The sequence below is a fragment of the Anabrus simplex genome, chromosome 6 (assembly GCF_040414725.1).
Source record: "Anabrus simplex isolate iqAnaSimp1 chromosome 6, ASM4041472v1, whole genome shotgun sequence".
NCBI classification, from domain to species: Eukaryota; Metazoa; Arthropoda; class Insecta; order Orthoptera; family Tettigoniidae; genus Anabrus; species Anabrus simplex.
Window position 1 is genome coordinate 299,856,628 of NC_090270.1, and position 18,926 is coordinate 299,875,553.

An 18,926-nucleotide genomic window follows, 5' to 3' on the forward strand; every position below is an offset into this window, starting at 1 on the left:
ACGACATCAGATCAATAGGAAATGCATGGAGACAGGGAAAGAAGAACCCGAGCATACCAAACAGACACATTACTGAAAACCAACAAGCTAATTCTGAGAGTAGTAGATTCATGTAGAAGAAATGGCCATATCCACAGAACACGGAGGTAAATCAAAGACAGACACGAACACTGCCCATACCAAGGTGCCAACATCACCAAATAATACAACACAACAAGAATAACCCAAACCATGACAAACCACACCGGACATGTGTCAGCCCCACAAAGGGATTAAAGGAACACAAACCATCCTCAACAACATGCCGTGAAGTTCTCATGCCACCCCAAAATAAATCCCTAAAAACAATCCACGGTACCGTCGCAACACAACCACCTTACATATGTCCAAAGCCATCCCAATCAAGGTTCAAAAGGGCATATACCACCCCTCAGGCAGAGGATCATCAACAACACAACACAAGACCCAACAAGCAGATATGGTAAGGAATACTTGAACCCACAACTCAAAGGAATTAGATAAGTACCAATAGGTTAACAAAATTTTGACAACACATATTCCAGGTACATAATTACCACGGCAGTGCACGATACCAACATGGAGAGAATAACCAGGCATAAGGAACACCAAATTACCAAGTAACGTTTACACCAGGATGAAATCCAAAGCAGTAGTACAGAAAAGGTCAGTTAGATTAATTAACACACAGCAAGACAAGTCACGAGTAGGAAAACTAAAAGTGGCCCAGGCACCAGATAAATGTACTTCAACTAGTAGATAGGTTACACGAGGAAGATGGTTCACGACACACCAGAAATAGTGAAACACGCTCGACCAATAATCAGGAAGGGAAAAACCAGTTAAAACTATAACAGCTCAGGCACAAGGCCATCTAGTTATCCCAACCTAATACCGGCCAACATGACCCGACCATAACTGATAACTGCCTCACTAACAGTTGACCAAAAGGATAACTCCAATCACAAACCAAGACCAGACATACATACACATTCACGGATGGGATGATGAAATGAAAGGACACTCATGCCGACAACACACAGCACTCAGCCCCAAGCACAAACACACAAAGCTCGGTAAAGATTGAGGCACATCATATAGGCAGATTCAATATACCAAATTCCACACAAGGATGGGAACACGTCTCTAGTAACAGGTCAAATAAACCAGACATGAACTCACAAGGGTGCATATTTAACGGCACACTAAAAGCCAACTACACTTCAGATAACAGTAACTCAAACCAAATTTAAAGAAATAACAAAAGAAAAGTGAGGATAAGCAATTTCCAAATTAAACACCAACCAAAGTGCACAGAAACATCACAGGCTAGATTAATTTCAAGATATCATGATGTTGCCCACTAGATTATCACATATTAACAGCCAAGAACGGTTACTGGCATGAAAACAACAGAGGTTAGCCATAAGTTAGTAGGGCCAAATAACTTTACCCACACAGCACCAATTAAATGAGAAGCGCATACAACCATCAACGCCAAAACACCAGGTCACAGTTCAAAACCATGAAAGGACATAACACATCACCGTACACTTCAGCACATAACCGTTTACACATATAATTAGGCATAATTGGACATGCTTAGAGGCAAGGTCAAATTATAGATCAAAATCACACGCCAAAGCTAACGCAGTAGAAAGAATTAAATTTAGAAGATAAATAAACAGCATGTTCACCACCGAGGTACCATAGAGGAAATATGCTAGAGATGATAATAACGACATTAAGTCTCGGAGCCCAAAGCAAGGCAAAAACAGATAACGCAATAAAATGATCCCAAGACCCACAGTGTCACTCTCGCAAAGCAACCGAGCAACCATCACATAACATAATGATCAGAAAAGCACTCGAAGATAGAACCAGATTAATCCACACCGAAATCGCAACCACAGTATGCAGGTAGGCAGCAAAAATACAAGGTTGACAGCCGGTACTCATAATACAGGACATGTACTAGACGGTAGTACACCAGTAGCCCTGAGTCAACCAAGTCATACTCCATTACAAGTTGTTCAATTATTACAACTTCCACCGACCCAGAATAATTAATTGCATGCAGTCACTCACCAAATCCGCCGGGAAAAAGGAAGAAAATTTACAGGTCACCTCGAAACAGCAAGGCAGAAGCAGAATTCACAGCACAGGTACCCATAGGGTTTCAAAATCATAATCAGCAAGTAGGTAAGTCCATACAGCTCAGCATAAACACAGTTGAAAGCAACAGGGAACTCCAAACCACAGGTACATGAAACAAATAACATAGGGAATTACACGAGATCCTTGCATTTCCTTTTACAATAGTTATTGACAATAACACCTTTAGTTTCTTAGTCTTTGATTTCCATTAACCAACATTCACTACAGCACTGCACCAAGCAAGGGTAGAAGGGGAGGAAAATTAGGCTGCAGAAGGCAGAAACAACTGAGATTAGGCAGCAGAGCAACAACAACAACAGGTCTGCTACAACACTCACCGGGTTCAGAACAACAGTGGAACAACAAACAACCACGCTCTGCTACCACTCTAACCGTTCACCACCCTCTAGGTCCCCGGTACGACCTAGGGATGATGAGGTCAATAACCTTACCCACCAGGGTGAGAGTAGAAGAGAAGGGAAAAAGGACAGAGAGAGAGAGGAAGAGAGAGAGAGAGAGAGATAGATAGAGACCCTGGTGAGAAGGTTGCTAGCGTGTCCGCCCCAAATGGGAGTTATAGCGAACACGAGGGAGAATGATGGGCACAAGAAAAACGACAACAAAGGTCCAAGCACAATAAAAAAACAAGAAACCATAGAAAAAACAAAGGATGAAGTTACCACACTTACCGGAAGCAGCGGAGGAAGACGACTTAAGGCCGTGGAAGTTAATGCACAAGAAATCGGTGACAGTGCTCCACCGAACGTGGCGAATGAAAACCAGCACTTAAATGAAGTTAAAGAACTTTAATTGAAGGGCAAATTGGAGGTAACAAACCAAATCATTAAGTTGATAAAACCTATGTTTATTTTAAGAAGTAAAGCCAAAATGTAAATAAATTCAACGTAGAGTTGAAAAGTGGAAAAGTAAATAACAATTAATAAAATAAATCAGAATATACCCAGGTATAGTTAAAAAAAATTAATTCATTAGTAATTAACAATTAAAGTAAATAAATACTCTTTAACAGATAATAAATTGAAATTATTATGAAAACAACAAAGAAAAGAAAAGGATGACCTCCGTACCTAATAAAATGTGATCTGAAAACAACGGAAAACCAATTGACTTCCTTACATAAATACTACCTTGAAATAAAAATGTGATCGATCACGGATAGTTAATTAATTAAAAATACCATACTCAGTTAACAAGGTTTTCAATAAAATGGATCTTCGACGCGGCCGCTTCTCATAATTACCAAAATTAAAACGTTCAGTCTCCACCAAGGACAGTTTACAAGACATATAGAATTTTACGTAAAAATACACCACCACCCGGGGCAAGAAAATGGTAACACAACTTTAAAGGGTGGTCAAGAATATTAATTAACATTTAAAACAGTAAACGATACACTCATCTCGGAAATATATAATTCAAGATCCACACAGGCTCCATGCGCCAGACTACATTACCATCCCGACAACAATACACCCACAAAACCGTTGCCAAGGAAACCACAAAACAAAAGCAATGCCTCCAAAAAACAAGGAGGAAAACAGGCTAGAGAAAATTTTAATTCACCAAAAACCCCAGAAGGGGGAGGGGAGAAGGAAACATACCAAACGGATTGGAAAACAAAACACAGGAAAGCAAACAGAAAGCCGAAGAAAGTAAAGCCCGCTACCTTGGAGACTGTACCTTGGTTCACAAGGAAAGTTACAATTTATAGTGCCAAAAAGAACTCATTTAAATTTTAAATTAAAAACCCCAATTCAGTTCACTGTGAACCTTCCACATTACTGTGATTAGTTGCCGAAACTGTTTTTCAGATTTTCACAACTGCACACGCCAAATAGGTACCAATTTAACGACGAAGTTCAAATCATTATTATTATTATTATTATTATTATTATTATTATTATTATTATTATTATTCCTGAAATCTTCAAAAATATCAAAATCCTCTTCTGGACGACGCTTAAAATGTTTCAAACACTGGTACATACCTTTGGTGGCGAAGAAAAGAGAGGAATTTAAACCTGACCATTGTTAACGGAGAATGCAGTCACGCGCCCAGCAACCAGACCTTGTTGGCAAGTATCCAGACGAAATATAGATCCAAAAATATGATCAGAGGAAATGGCAGGAGGTCTCCAACTAGTTCCACGGGGGCAAATCCCCGTTAATGCTGTAATTACGGAGGTTTTCTGGTAATCCACCACTCCATGACGCAGCACACAATTACACACGCGCTCATCATGGCTGACCCAAGCGAACTGGCTCTCGCGTCAGACGCGAGGAGGAAACAAGTCTCTTGGTAACCGGCAGGCGCATGCGCAGTACGCGCAACCACACGAAGGCAGGACAATGGCGCGCAGCCTACATTAGCTTAAAAAGGGTATTTTGGCGAACAGCCGATTGACACAGATATTCCAGGGCACAAGGCCAGTCCAAAACGTTATAAAGGGGAGGCTCACACTATTTAATATTGTCTCAATTATTATTATTATTATTATTATTATTATTATTATTATTATTATTATTATTATTATTATTATTATTATTATTAGCGTATGGCAAGGATATTATATATATAATATACAATATATACACAATAACAAGAAACATTGATTCACTTCAGGCATTAGTGTTATCTGTTATATCTGAATGTCCAACTTTTCAATCCATTCTAGTGCTTCCGCTGTTGGTGATAGCAGGTCTTTCAATCTAGCTGGATAAGCCCGAAGTTGACACTCGCTTACAATGAGGGGAATAGTCTGGCGAGGAGCTCCACAGTCACATTCTGGAGATGGTATAAAGTTCCACTTGTAGAGAGAATCCCTGCACCTTCCGTGACCTGTCCTGATCCTCTTTAGTCTGGACCATGTTGCGCGTGGCATTGGGATCCATTTGCAATTTTTCCCCCTATGAAGATGTTATGCAGGGGCAAGTCAGGAAAATTATTCCAGTGGCCTTTCCACTCCTCCAAAGCATTGAAGTTGGTGGACGTCTTCAGAGCAGCATCACAAAGGGGTGGTTGTCGTGATTTCAGTCTTTGGAGACTAAGAGCTGGTATGTCATTTAGAACAGGTAGCAGAGGATTCTTTCAGATCTTGTTGTACTCACAAACAAAAGCACTGGATCTTCGGAAGTCAGATGGCATTATTCCAGACAACAGTGGGAGCCCGTGAACCGGAGTTGAACTGATGGTGCCAGATATAAGACGCATGCTGGAATTCAATTGTGGGTCAATATACTTTGTATTAAGGGCTATTAATCCAGACTGGAGCACAGTAGTCAGCAGCAGAAAAAACGAGTGCTAAGGCTGAAGAGCGCAGGATGTTTTCAGTAGATCCCCAAGTAGTACCAGTTAGCTTCTGAATAATATTGTTGCGGGTTTTCAGTTTCTTCGACAAGTTCAAAAAGATGTTGCTTGAATGATATAAAGTCCTGCCCAAAGTAACACCGAGATATTTTGGATACTTATTGTGATTAAGTACTCGATTGGAGTAGGTAATATTTAATTTTAAGTTAGCAAGCTGGTTGCTCAAATGGAAGCAAGAAACCTCCGTCTTGGCTGTACTGGGTCTGAGTCTCCATTTCCTGAAATATTCTGCCAATGTGGATGAGACCTGAGTCAAAATGTCTTCCGTTTTCTCAAAGATCTTGTGTTGTGTGGCCAGAGACAAGTCATCAGCATAGCAGAACTTTCTGGATATTGTTTCTGGAAGACCAGAGATGTACAGATTAAACAGTAATGGCAAACCATTATGCAGTTTTCTCACTGAGCTTTTCTTTTCACCTAAACAGACCTGGAATTTCCTATCGCTGATCATATTGTTAAGCTGTGCAATCGTTCTGCAGGGTATATCTCTGAGTAATTTATAAATCAATCCTTCCTTCCTACGGTGTCAAAGGCAGCAGTGAGTTCCACAAAGGCAGCAGGTGTTCTGAGCTTTTGCTGGTATCCGGCCTCAATGCAAGATGTTAATGAAAGTACTTGACCGCAGCAGTTTCGGTTAGGTCTGAAGCCTGCCTGATCCACAGGAATGAGTTCTAAAATGGTTAATCCAATTCTGTTGTAGATAAGCCTTTCAATGAGTTTGTAGCAACAACTAAGGAGGGCTATTAGTCTGAAACTTTCAGGTCTATTTTCAGGTTTTCCAGGCTGCAATATGGAAATAATTTTAGCTTTCTTGAAGTCATGTGGGATTTGTACAGTCTGGAGAATGTCCGTGTAGGACTGTGCAATCCATCTCTGCATTGTCCCCCATATGTGTGTGAGGAATTCTGGATGAATTTCACCGAATCCAGGTGCCTTACCGGGTTTTAGTTCTTTGAGGGCCTCTTGAACATCAAGGGCTGTAAAGGGACGTTAATAGCTAGATATGCGAGGTGCTGATGATTTCAGAGCACGAAGCTGGCATCTAAAATGCTTTGTATGCTTATCAGCAGGAGCTCGGGAAGTTGTTACAATATGGGAAGCTATTTGGTCAGGTGTCGCCTAAGGTTGACCCTTCACTACTGGTGCACCTTCTCCTAGCCTTCTAAGAAGGCCCGATGCTTTTCTACTAGAATGAGCAAAATCTAAGCTTTCGACAGTTTCAACCCATTTTTGTCTTTGGCGATCATCCAAGCTAGCCAGAAGTTTGTTAGCACTTTCTGCGTCTGTTTTGTTTGAAATTCTTAAATAATTCCTCATTCTCGGCATTCCAGCCAATAGCCCCTGGGCATACATTTCTTAGCAGTAGATATAACTGCGCCAACAAGTCGTTGATAACTTTGATGATTTGGGGGAATACAACGGATGCATTTATCTAGTTCTACAGAGAATGCAGACCAATCGGATTTCTGGAAATTTCATCGGGGACGTGGCGTTGAACGTATAATGGGAATTGTGACACCAAATTCGAGTATTGCTGGGTATGAGGGAAATCTCCCATCACTTTGCGTGTAGTGTGCAAGGGATTTCCATTTATATTGGAGCTGACAAAGCATAAATCTGGATTTGAATCTCTACCCCATGCAGCTGATCGTAAAGTTCCTTGATCTTAAGCGTCAAATACTACATGGAGGTTGTTACTTTCGCACCAGTCCATTAATTTAAATCCACAAACATCTGTTTTAGAATACTTCCAGAGTTCATGGTGACTATTGAAATCTCGCACATAAATCGCAGGAACTTCTGCAGTATGTACAACATACCGAGGCCATAAAATGGATGGTGGTTTGTAGATCAATCACTACTGATCAGTATTGATATTGATGAGACATTCAGTCGGATGGCAACCTGATGAACGTTTTCTTCTGTGCTTTGAGATAGCTCAGCTTCTTTGATGTTATTACGGACATATGTGGCCACTCCATATGCTTCATGGTAAGTTGCTCCTAGTGCCGTGTTACCCAGCAATACGACCTCTAGTAAAGAGTTTTTCTTCGTTAGCAACATGCGTCTCTTGAAGGACATCATCATGTATGTTCTCTCTGAGTACTTTTGAGACAATCACACTTTGCTCTGCTGATACTTCCTATATTGGGTTGGAAAATACGAATAGTGGGACCGATGTTTCTTGTTAAAGAGCTCTGAGAAGAGCTGTTTCGATATGGTGTCTGACATCATTTGATAGCCGGGAGATCCTAGGATAGACTGGCTGCCTATTGCTGTTGCTCGATTAGCACCACCCGGGGGACACGTGCACGGCAATGAGAAGGTGAATCCTACGGACGTGAGCAACGTTCATCCCCCAGAGGCCGTATGTCCGTGAAGGAAGTTGACGAGCAGATGGTCGAACATGCAGAACGGAAACAGCAGTTACTTTGTTGAATATTTTCCTAACAATGTGAAGACTGCACTCTGCGACATACCACCTCGAGGTCTCAAAATGTGCGCCACATTTATAGGAAATTCCACTGCCATCTATTTTTCAAAACTTGCAATGCACCAAAATATCTACCCTATCTGCTGGCAGATTTAGCCCAGCCTCTAAACAGGAGGCCACATAGGAATGCCGACAGTCTAATTACTCAAGAGCAGTTGTCTGCGCTTGCTATAGGAGGTACACCGCGAGCTATAGAAAATGAAAGGTGTCATTTCTGCTGGCGTCCTTTATGGATATTCTAATGTCAAGCAAGTACAGAACATGAACTCCATTGCACAAATTACACTAATCTCGCACACTCAATTAGGTTCCTTGAAAGAGAACTCGACGTTTCCATTACCTCGAATAATATGTGAAATTATACTTGAAAGGCACAGTATAAAATGACAGAATGGAAGAGGAACAAATCATTTCAAATGATCATGCAACTTTAACAAGATATGCCATATTTTCAGCTTCGTTCTTACCTTAAATCACAATTCATCCAGAGGAAGATTTCGTACAATAACAAAAGAAATCTTAAGCTTTCAATTTATGCAACAGAGAATGATCAATAACACTTTTTATGTCAATCTCTAACTAAAGAACTGTGAAAAGTACAATTTCAAGAAAATCTAGGCTCACATAGTCTTGAAAGTATGATGTACAGTGTTACCTTAACCTGAGAGTAAGATGGCATTAACTGACAATATTGCAACAAATTACTTTTAACTGTTAAAGTGCACAGAATGCCAATCAAGTCCTGCTTATATAACATGTTTGTGTAAAGGGTTCTATATGACAAAACCGCTTCTCAATTTATACATAGTACTTTTCTTTTTGAATGCCAGAGCATGACAATCTCGAAACATGAACATTACGTAATATTTTAATAGTCAGCTCCTATATTTTCAAGTATCAATGAAAACTCATTTACAGGGAATATTAAAAATAAGGTTCCTAGAAGGAAACTAGAATTAAATTTCATCGGTTGCTTATTCCCTTTAGGCTACTTCAATCGAGAAATTATAAGAGAATTAATAGTTAAGGAATTGGTAGACGAGGAGAACGACCGGGATAATAGGAAGCAAGACAGAATTAAGTGAAACATAACCTTAAGCTTCATTTGATAGGAATCCATAAATCATAAATGGAATAATTTAGAGAATAATGTTCTTAAACAGAAAATAATTTTGAACAAAATATCAAGTAAGTGACGAGCAAAACATTTTTTCCTCTTTAGCCAAATATGAATAAGTCGTCTTATAGTACTTCTTGCACTTGGGAATGTATGAGAATCTAAAAAAGGATAATACATAGAAAAATGAAAGCGTAAAATACTGCAGAAAGAATCGACAATTTTGTTGGGAAAAAAATATTTCGTCGGTCCAGATCTAGTATTCTTCTTCAAATTCGGCTTCCTGCTCTTCATCCAGCTCTACATATTCATCTGCAGCGGCTTCTTGATATTGCTGGTATTCTGATACAAGATCATTCATGTCAGACTCCGCTTCAGTGAACTCCATCTCGTCCATGCCCTCACCAGTGTACCAATGCAAGAAAGCCTTGAGCCTGTATTTTAAAGCAATTGGTGGACAGAGAGGGTAGCGTTGTATGGTTCAACAACAGTGTCTGATACTTTGGGAGAAGGTACTACCGAGTAATTCTGTCGGGGTATTCCTCGCAGATCTTCGAGGTAAGGAGAGTTCCCATGCCTGATCCAGTACCACCTCCCAGTGAATGTGCAAGTTGGAATCCCTGCAAGCAGTCGCAGCTTTCAACCTCTTTCCTGACTACATCTAGAATGGAATCTACCAATTCGGCTCCTTCCGTGTAGTAGCCCTTTGCAAAGTTGTTGCCAGTGCCGCTCTGACCAAAGACGAAATTATCTGGACGGAAAATATGGCCGAAATGCCCTGAACGAACCGACTCCATGGTGCCAGGTTCAAGATCCACAAGAATGGCACGTGGCACATATTTGCTGAGATTGAAAATGCCCTTAAACAACTAAGGAATAAAAAATCCCCTGGGGAGGATAAAATAACGAATGAAATGCTGAAATTAGGTGGAACAGATCTGCTAGAAGCCGTGAGAATACTCATGAACAAGTGTATTAACTCTGGAAGAATACCAGAAAATTGGAAAAATGCTGAAGTGATACTTCTCTTCAAGAAAGGTGATAAGGAAAATTTAGAGAACTATCGTCCTGTGAGTTTGTTATCACACCTTTACAAGCTCCTGACTAAAATTTTAACCAACCGCCTCACAAGAGAACTGGATTTTTATCAACCTGCCGAGCAAGCGGGATTTCGTAAAGGTTTCTCAACTGTTGAACACATCCAGACTATTCGTCTTCTTCTTGAGAAAACCACTGAGTACAACATCAAGATTCATCTGGCCTTCATTGATTATAAAAAAGCTTTTGACTCAGTGGAGATCTGGGCAATCATGAAGGCACTTCAAAATGCCATGATAAACTCAAGGTATATAAAGCTTCTGGAAAAGATTTATGATCAAGCAACAATGGTAGTCAGAGTGGACGAAGACCTCATCACCAATAAAATCCCAGTTGGCAAAGGAGTTCGACAAGGTGTCACAATCTCTCCAAAGCTGTTTACCCTTGCCTTGGAAGATGTATACAAAACCCTTCATTGGGATAATAAAGGAATAAAAATAAGCGGGTTATATTTGAACCACCTGCGTTTTGCCGATGACATTGTGCTCATAAGTGAAAATCTAGATGAGCTAGAAAGCATGATCCAAGAATTAAAAACTGCTTCTGCTAAGATTGGTTTGGAAATGAACATTAATAAAACGAAAATACTAAGCCCAGAGAGTCGACCACTTAAAATGGGAAACCAATATATAGAAGCTGTCGATGAGTACATCTATCTTGGACACAAGATAAAACTTGGAAAAGACAACCAACGTGCAGAAATTCCTCGCAGAATAGGTATGAGTTGGACTGCATTCCGAAAACTAAGATTCATCCTCACCAACAAGGATGTTCCAATTAACCTGAAGACCAAGGTTTATAATACGTGCGTGCTGCCAGTTACAACTTACGGTCTGGAAACGATGACTCTGACGAAGGAAAGTGCTCGCAAGCTTCAGCGAACACAACGAGCCATGGAGCGACAGATGCTAGGGATCAGCCTTAGGGATAAGGTCCGTTCAGAGGACATCAGGAGAAGAACTAATGTAACAGACATCCTAGAGATAGTAGCAAGACTAAAATGGCAATGGGTAGGACACGTAGCTCGACAAGACTACAACAGGTGGACCTCTAGGATTGTTCACTGGAGACCATGGGGACACAAGAGAGGCATTGGAAGACCCCTGAAGAGATGGCTCGACGACATAAAGCTGTTGGCTGGAACACGCTGGTTCCAAGTGGCTCAAGACCGAAGACGATGGAAGCACATGGAAGAGGCCTATATCCAGCAGTGGATTGAAATAGGCTAGAAAAGAAGAAAGAAGAAGAAGAAGAAGAAGAGGCTTCATTGTAGTACACGTTGATTCTTTCCAACTGGACGTCAGAGTCTCCGTGTTAGGTTCCAGTTGGGTCGACTCCGTGCCCGTCAGAGATGACTTCCCAGAACTGGAAAGAAATTAAAGAGAATTATCTACTGCAGAAATTATATCAAGTACATCGAATTAGTGACAGAAAATCCTCTCAAACATTAATATAGCATATTGCTCATATCTTAAAAATATGTATCAGACGAAATTATATTTATTAATGATGGCCGATATATAATTACTCCGTTTCCTGTCACTCTCGTAATAGGAAAGACTAATACAATCCACTTTCAAACCATGAGTAGCTTAAGGAGAAAGTTGGTTCCCATATATCACACCCAGCGATATCGTTCCCATGAGGATCCAAGCGTAATTTTTCGGACTCCTAGTACATGAAAAGAAGCAGTAAGTTGAACAGATTGAAATTATAACATTTAATTTCCAAAAATCAAAGGGGAGGAACGCAATAGTGCAGGGATACGCCGTGGTGGTTTGATTTGTGATATGTTTCTTGGTGTAAAACAATTTGTACGGTATATGTAAATTATTATAACTGTGTGATTTTATATTGCGGCTCTTATTGCTTCAATGCAGATGTTTTAAAGAAGCGAATATTATGTTGTTTAATAGTTGTTTGTAATAACGATGTTAAAGAAAAGTGTTACCGTAGTGATGATATGTTAATATGAGTCTGATGCCTTATTATGAAGGAAGTAAAGGATATAGAGATTGGTATGAAAAGCTATATTGTGTAGGGAAGATAAAAGATTATGTTTGGATAGAAAGGAAAATACTTTGAAGTTTAATTATTAAAGATTCAAAAGAAGATTAAGAAGTAATACTACCATAGAGAATTTAAGAGAAACTGAAGATGAACTAGAAGAGCCGGGTCAGTTACGAGATTTACATTTGAAAATAAATATTCAAGGAAGGTATTCTCATAAATGATCATTTCTCCTTTCTTTACAATTTGTCCTGAAAGACTGGCGAGGATTCAAAATCTATTTAGTAAAAGAGATTCAAAACTGAATTAAACTCCCCAAGAAACTGGCTAGAACAATGAGCGATTCAAAGGAAAAAGGCATCTCTAATGTAAGTTTTGTTTCAATCCAGGGACGTTTCCTGGTGCCGCAACATTTATAACTTATAAAAACAAGCCCTATCCACGCAATATGCAACTGTTCACAATTTAGTTCCTTCAGATAACACAGAAGCATAAGCATTTCTCTAAGTCAATCCAATCAAATCAAATCAAAATCACTATTTGAAAATGAGGTGTCTACATTGGTGGCAAATTGTACATCAAAGTACACTGACTGACAGAGCAAATGCAACACCAAGAAGGAGTGGTCAGAACTTTATGCCAATTGCAGGGTAGACTGACGTCACTGAGGTATGCTCATGATGTGAAATGCGCCGCTGTGCTGCGCACGTAGCGAACGATAAATGGGACACGGCGTTGGCGAATGGCCCACTTCGTACCGTGATTTCTCAGCCGACAGTCATTGTAGAACGTGTTGTCGTGTGCCACAGGACACGTGTATAGCTAAGAATGCCAGGCCGCCGTCAACGGAGGCATTTCCAGCAGACAGACGACTTTACGAGGGGTATGGTGAACGGGCTGAGAAGGGCAGGTTGGTCACTTCGTCAAATCGCAGCCGATACCCATAGGGATGTGTCCACGGTGCAGCGCCTGTGGCGAAGATGGTTGGCGCAGGGACATGTGGCACGTGCGAGGGGTCCAGGCGCAGCCCGAGTGACGTCAGCACGCGAGGATCGGCGCATCCGCCGCCAAACGGTGGCAGCCCCGCACGCCACGTCAACCGCCATTCTTCAGCATGTGCAAGACACCCTGGCTGTTCCAATATCGACCAGAACAATTTCCCGTCGATTGGTTGAAGGAGGCCTGCACTTCCGGCGTCCGCTCAGAAGACTACCATTGACTCCACAGCATAGACGTGCACGCCTGGCATGGTGCCGGGCTAGAGCGACTTGGATGAGGGAATGGCGGAACGTCGTGTTCTCCGATGAGTCACGCTTCTGTTCTGTCAGTGATAATCACCGCAGACGAGTGTGGCGTCGGCGTGGAGAAAGGTCAAATCCGGCAGTAACTGTGGAGCGCCCTACCGCTAGACAACGCAGCATCATGGTTTGGGGCGCTATTGCGTATGATTCCACGTCACCTCTAGTGCGTATTCAAGGCACGTTAAATGCCCACCGCTACGTGCAGCATGTGCAGCATGTGCTGCGGCCGGTGGCACTCCCGTACCTTCAGGGGCTGCCCAATGCTCTGTTTCAGCAGGATAATGCCCGCCCACACACTGCTCGCATCTCCCAACAGGCTCTACGAGGTGTACAGATGCTTCCGTGGCCAGCGTACTCTCCGGATCTCTCACCAATCGAACACGTGTGGGATCTCATTGGACGCCGTTTGCAAATTCTGCCCCAGCCTCGTACGGACGACCAACTGTGGCAAATGGTTGACAGAGAATGGAGAACCATCCCTCAGGACACCATCCGCACTCTTATTGACTCTGTACCTCAACGTGTTTCTGCGTGCTTCGCCGCTCGCGGTGGTCCTACATCCTACTGAGTCGATGCCGTGCGCATTGTGTAACCTGCATATCGGTTTGAAATAAACATCAATTATTATTCCGTGCCGACTCTGTTTTTCCCCAACTTTCATCCCTTTCGAACCACTCCTCCTTGGTGTTGCATTTGCTCTGTCAGTTAGTGTACATTATTATCATTAAGCACTAAATTTTATAATGGAGAGGAAGGACATTTTCCTCAAATATAATATTATACAATTTACACTAACAATTGTTCTATTAAACACACAGCTCATCCTCAATAAATTTATATTATTTACAAAATTCTGCTCTATCTTCAGTACTTATACACATAATCAACTCATATATAGTGTGTGTGGAATTAGTTCATATAATATTATACAACTGCTGTAAGATTTACCTTTTCACTGCATTTTTGGTTTTTATTTATTTTTATCCATTTTGGTACATAACATGCAAAACAACTTGCTGCATCTTAACCGGAGCCCCTTTTCCCCCCACTTTTCAGAGTTCGTAAAGGGCCTTCAACTACCACAGAGGTCCCAGCGCCATCGAAGGCCACAATGTATTTCACCCTTACAGGCAGTGCCCTACTTCGGCTGTCTACTCTCGATAGAAAAAGGGGATAGAATTCATTTCCACACAAAAATTATTTATTTATTTATTTATTTACTTATTTATTTATTTATTTATTTATTTATTTACTTATTTATTTATTTATTTATTTATTTATTTATTTATTTATTTATTTATTTATTTATTTATTTATTTACAATAACCTGCACAAGTCGAATGCCATCTAACATTTCATGTCTCTGTTGCTGTTTATATACTTTCCTGTAAGATCTGTACAGATTTTGAAAAAGGATCAAACATTTCCACATGTAAACTATTCCACTCGTTCACGCCTTTCCCAGTTAATGAAAATTTACCTCAACCACTTCCGCTAAATTTCCCTATAATTTATACTTTCCGTCAGCCCTGCTGATGTAATTTTTGTCCCACTGAAGGCTCTCACGGATTCCCCCCATGCTTCCAATCAATCAATCAATCAATCAATCAATCAATCAACCAATCAATCAATCAATCAATCAATCAATCAATCAAATACTGATCCGCATTTAGGGCGTCGTCCAGGTGGCAGATTCCCCTATCTGTCTTCCTAGCCTTTTCTTAAATCATTTCAAAGAAATAGGAAATTTACTTAACATTTCCCTTGGTAACTCTCCTTCCTATAAACGAATATTTGCCCCAATTTATGGTCTTGAATTCCAACTTTATCTTCATATCATGATCTTTCCTACTTTTTTTTTTGCTAGGGGCTTTACGTTGCGCCGACACGGATAGGCCTTATGGCGACGATGTGATAGGAAAGGCCTAGGAGTTGGAAGGAAGCGGCCGTGGCCTTAATTAAGGTACAGCCCCAGCATTTGCCTGGTGTGAAAATGGGAAACCACGGAAAACCATTTTCACGGCTGCCGATAGTGGGATTCGAACCTACTATCTCCCGGATGCAAGCTCACAGCCGCGCGCCTCTACGCGCACGGCCAACTCGCCCGGTTTTCCTACTTTTAAAGATGCCACTCAAACTTACTCGTCTACTAATGTCATTCCACGCCATCTGCTCGCTGACAGCTCGGAACATACCATTTCACCGAGCAGCTCGTCTTCTTTCTCCCAGTTCTTCCCAGCCCAAATTAGCAACATTTTTGTAACGCTACTCTTATCGGAAATCACCCAGAACAAATCGAGCTGCTTTTCCTTGGATTTTTCCCAGTTCTTGAATCAAGTAATCCTGGTGAGGGTCCCATACACTGGAACCATACTCTAGTTGGGGTTTTACCAGAGACATATGCCTTTTCCTTTACATCCTTACAACAACCCCTAAACACCCTCAACCATGTGCAGAGATCTCTACCCTTTCGAAACCAACTTTCAACCTATTAGGTCGTGTTACGTACATTCAGTACGCGTTGAAGAGATGTTATGTACAGAACAAAAATGGCCAACCAGACACCAGTGGGATCCGAACCCACAACCTCCCACCATAGCTCAATTGGTAGAGCAACCGACGCGAAATCGGGAGGTTGTGGGTTCGGATCCCACTGGTGTCTGGTTGGCCAGTTTTGTTCTGTACTTCAACGCGTACTTCAACGCGTACTGAATGTACGTAACACGACCTAATAGGTTGAAAGTCGGTTTCGATTACAATGCGGTCGTGAAAATTTAATATTCATCTCTACCCTTTATTTACAGTCCCATTTATGTGATTACCCCAATGAAGATCTTTCCTTGTATTAAAACCAGGATACTTACACTGATCCCCAAAAGAAACTTTCACCCCATCAACGCAGTAATTAAAACTGAGAGGACTTTTCATATTAACCCCGTATATCATCATACCACTGCATGCTATCCATCTCACATTATCGAGGTCATGCTGCAATTGCCACAATCTTTTAACTTATGTATTACTCTCTACAGAATAATATCTGCAAAAAACCTTACCTCTGATTCCACTTATTTACTCATATCATTTACAGATATAAGAAAACACAGGACGAATAATACTGCCTTGAGGAACTCTCCTCTTAATTATTACAAAGTCACAGAGCTTCGCCTACTCTAATTATATGAGATCTATTTTCTAGAAATATAGCAACCCATTCGGTCACTTTTGTCTAGTCCAATTTCGCTCAATTTTTGCAGTAGTCTCCCATGATCCACCCTATCAAATGCTTTAGACAGGTCAATCGCAATATCCTCTGGTGAAGACACCTCCAAGGAAAAAAATCGTTCAATAAGTTTGATGATCTCTCTTCCTGCGACTCTAACTTTCACTACTCTCACGTGATCATTTTGTCCTGGGATTACCTATACCACTCTAGCAACAGGCCATTCCAGTCTTCTTTCATCATCGGAACCAACCAGAACTATATCACCGACCTTCAAATGTTCCTTGTGTACCTTCCCAGTCTGCTGCTGCACCAAAACACTCAGATACTCCTCCCGAAACTTTCTCCTCAGCTGCTCCCGCAGGTGTTGGACGTACTTTGCTCTCTTCCTGATATCGATAGCATCCAGGTGGTCAAGATCTGCCACCCCAACTGAAATACTGTCCTGCAGGAACATTGCAGGGGTCAGTGGTGCCAAGTCATCTGGGTCTTCGGACAGGTAGGTCAGGGGTCTGGCGTTAGCCACACTCTCTACGTCGCACAAGACTGTAGACATCTCTTCATAGTTCAAAGAAGCCCTTCCAAGTGCCCTCCTTAATAATTTATCATCTACACCACCCTCTCCCACCATCCACCCCACCATGCCGCAGTGGATGGGATGAATTTCCACTGGATTCTCTGAATGGTTGCAACCTCCTTTAGCTTGCTCCAGTCTAGTGAGGCCATCAAGACGTTTGCTCCGGTGAAATTTGTGTCATTATCGCTATAAATTACACGAGGCCTTCCTCTTCTTGCGATAAACCACCTCAAACCCTGGAGGAATGCATCTGTCGAGAGACTCAGAACCAACTCCAAATGTACAGCACGATAGACAGCGCAGGTGAACAGCACGATCCATGCCTTCTCACCACTCTTCAGGTAAAGCGGACCGGCGAGGTCCACTCCAGTTACTTCAAAAACCAAAGCATCATTTACCCTGTCCTTTGGCAGCGGTGCAGGCTCAGCCATTGTCTTGTTTGACTCAAATCTTCTGCAGGTAACATTTGGATATTACTCCACGAACTGTTTTCCTGCCGCTCAAAATCCAATATTTTTATCTTAGCCCTCCCAACTACATATGAACTCCAGCGTGTTAATGTTTCACATGGCACTCTTCTATCAGAAGTTGTGTGATTCTGTGTTTAGAAGGTAATATAATAGGGTATCTGCAGTTTTCATCGTCCTCCCTTCGAGTAATTTTTGTTTTCAGCCTTAAAAGGCCATCCCGATCAATGAAGGTGCAAAGTGATTTCATACTGTCACTTTGTCCCTTTCCTAGTGCTTCTGTCTGGACGAGCTTCAGAGGACTTCTTTCAGCCTCTTCTATTTCATCAACTGTGAGGTCATCGCTTTAACACCTTATCTGTTTCAGCGTTCTGGCAACGAAGCGTAGTATCCAAGCTACAAGCCTGACGATCTGAGTAAATTTGGAAAACCGTCGTAGATACCATGCTGCGTCTTGGTGCGAAGTAGTAACCAAGCATGGAGACTACTTTTTCCTTCTCTTGTCGAATTTCGTCTTCGTGTGCATTAATACATGATAGGAACCAGTCCTTTTCTTCCAGCTTTAACCAACCTGGCCCCTCCCACCATCGGGAGTCAGAGATCGCGCAGAAGATCCTCGCGATGGAAGGTCGGCAGGATTCAGGTCACCGGCTATGTGTCTACAGTCTTGTTGTCTCGTCAGTGTTCTAATCTCTTTCACACGGTTATTGACAAATGGACCCCACGAATCATTTGTCTTGATCCTGTGCAATGCTGTAGAAGAGTCAGCCCAGAAATACTCTGGGGTGATTTTACCTAGAGTCTCCCTCACACTGGCTGCCAAACGGCTCCCTGTACGACAAGACAGAAACTCCAACCTGGGCATTGATAAAGTCTTCAGAGGCGTAATTCTCGACTACGTCATGACAAGTTGCACCAGAACTGATCCTTCCAGTCCACTTCTCAGGAAAATAACTGCGGCATAGGCATTTTTGCTGGCATCACAGAAGGTGTGGAGGCTCCAGGTATCTTCAGAGTCACAAGCACGTATGCGTCTTGGTACCCTCAACTCAGAAAGCTGCGGAATTTCTTTCTCC

The 18,926-nt window shown here is 41.7% G+C and overlaps 1 pseudogene; it reads right to left on the minus strand.

The window, feature by feature from the left end:
• Positions 1–9,430: 9,430 nt before the first annotated feature.
• Positions 9,431–17,362, minus strand: LOC136876485 (tubulin beta-1 chain-like; annotated as a pseudogene).
• Positions 17,363–18,926: the final 1,564 nt, after the last annotated feature.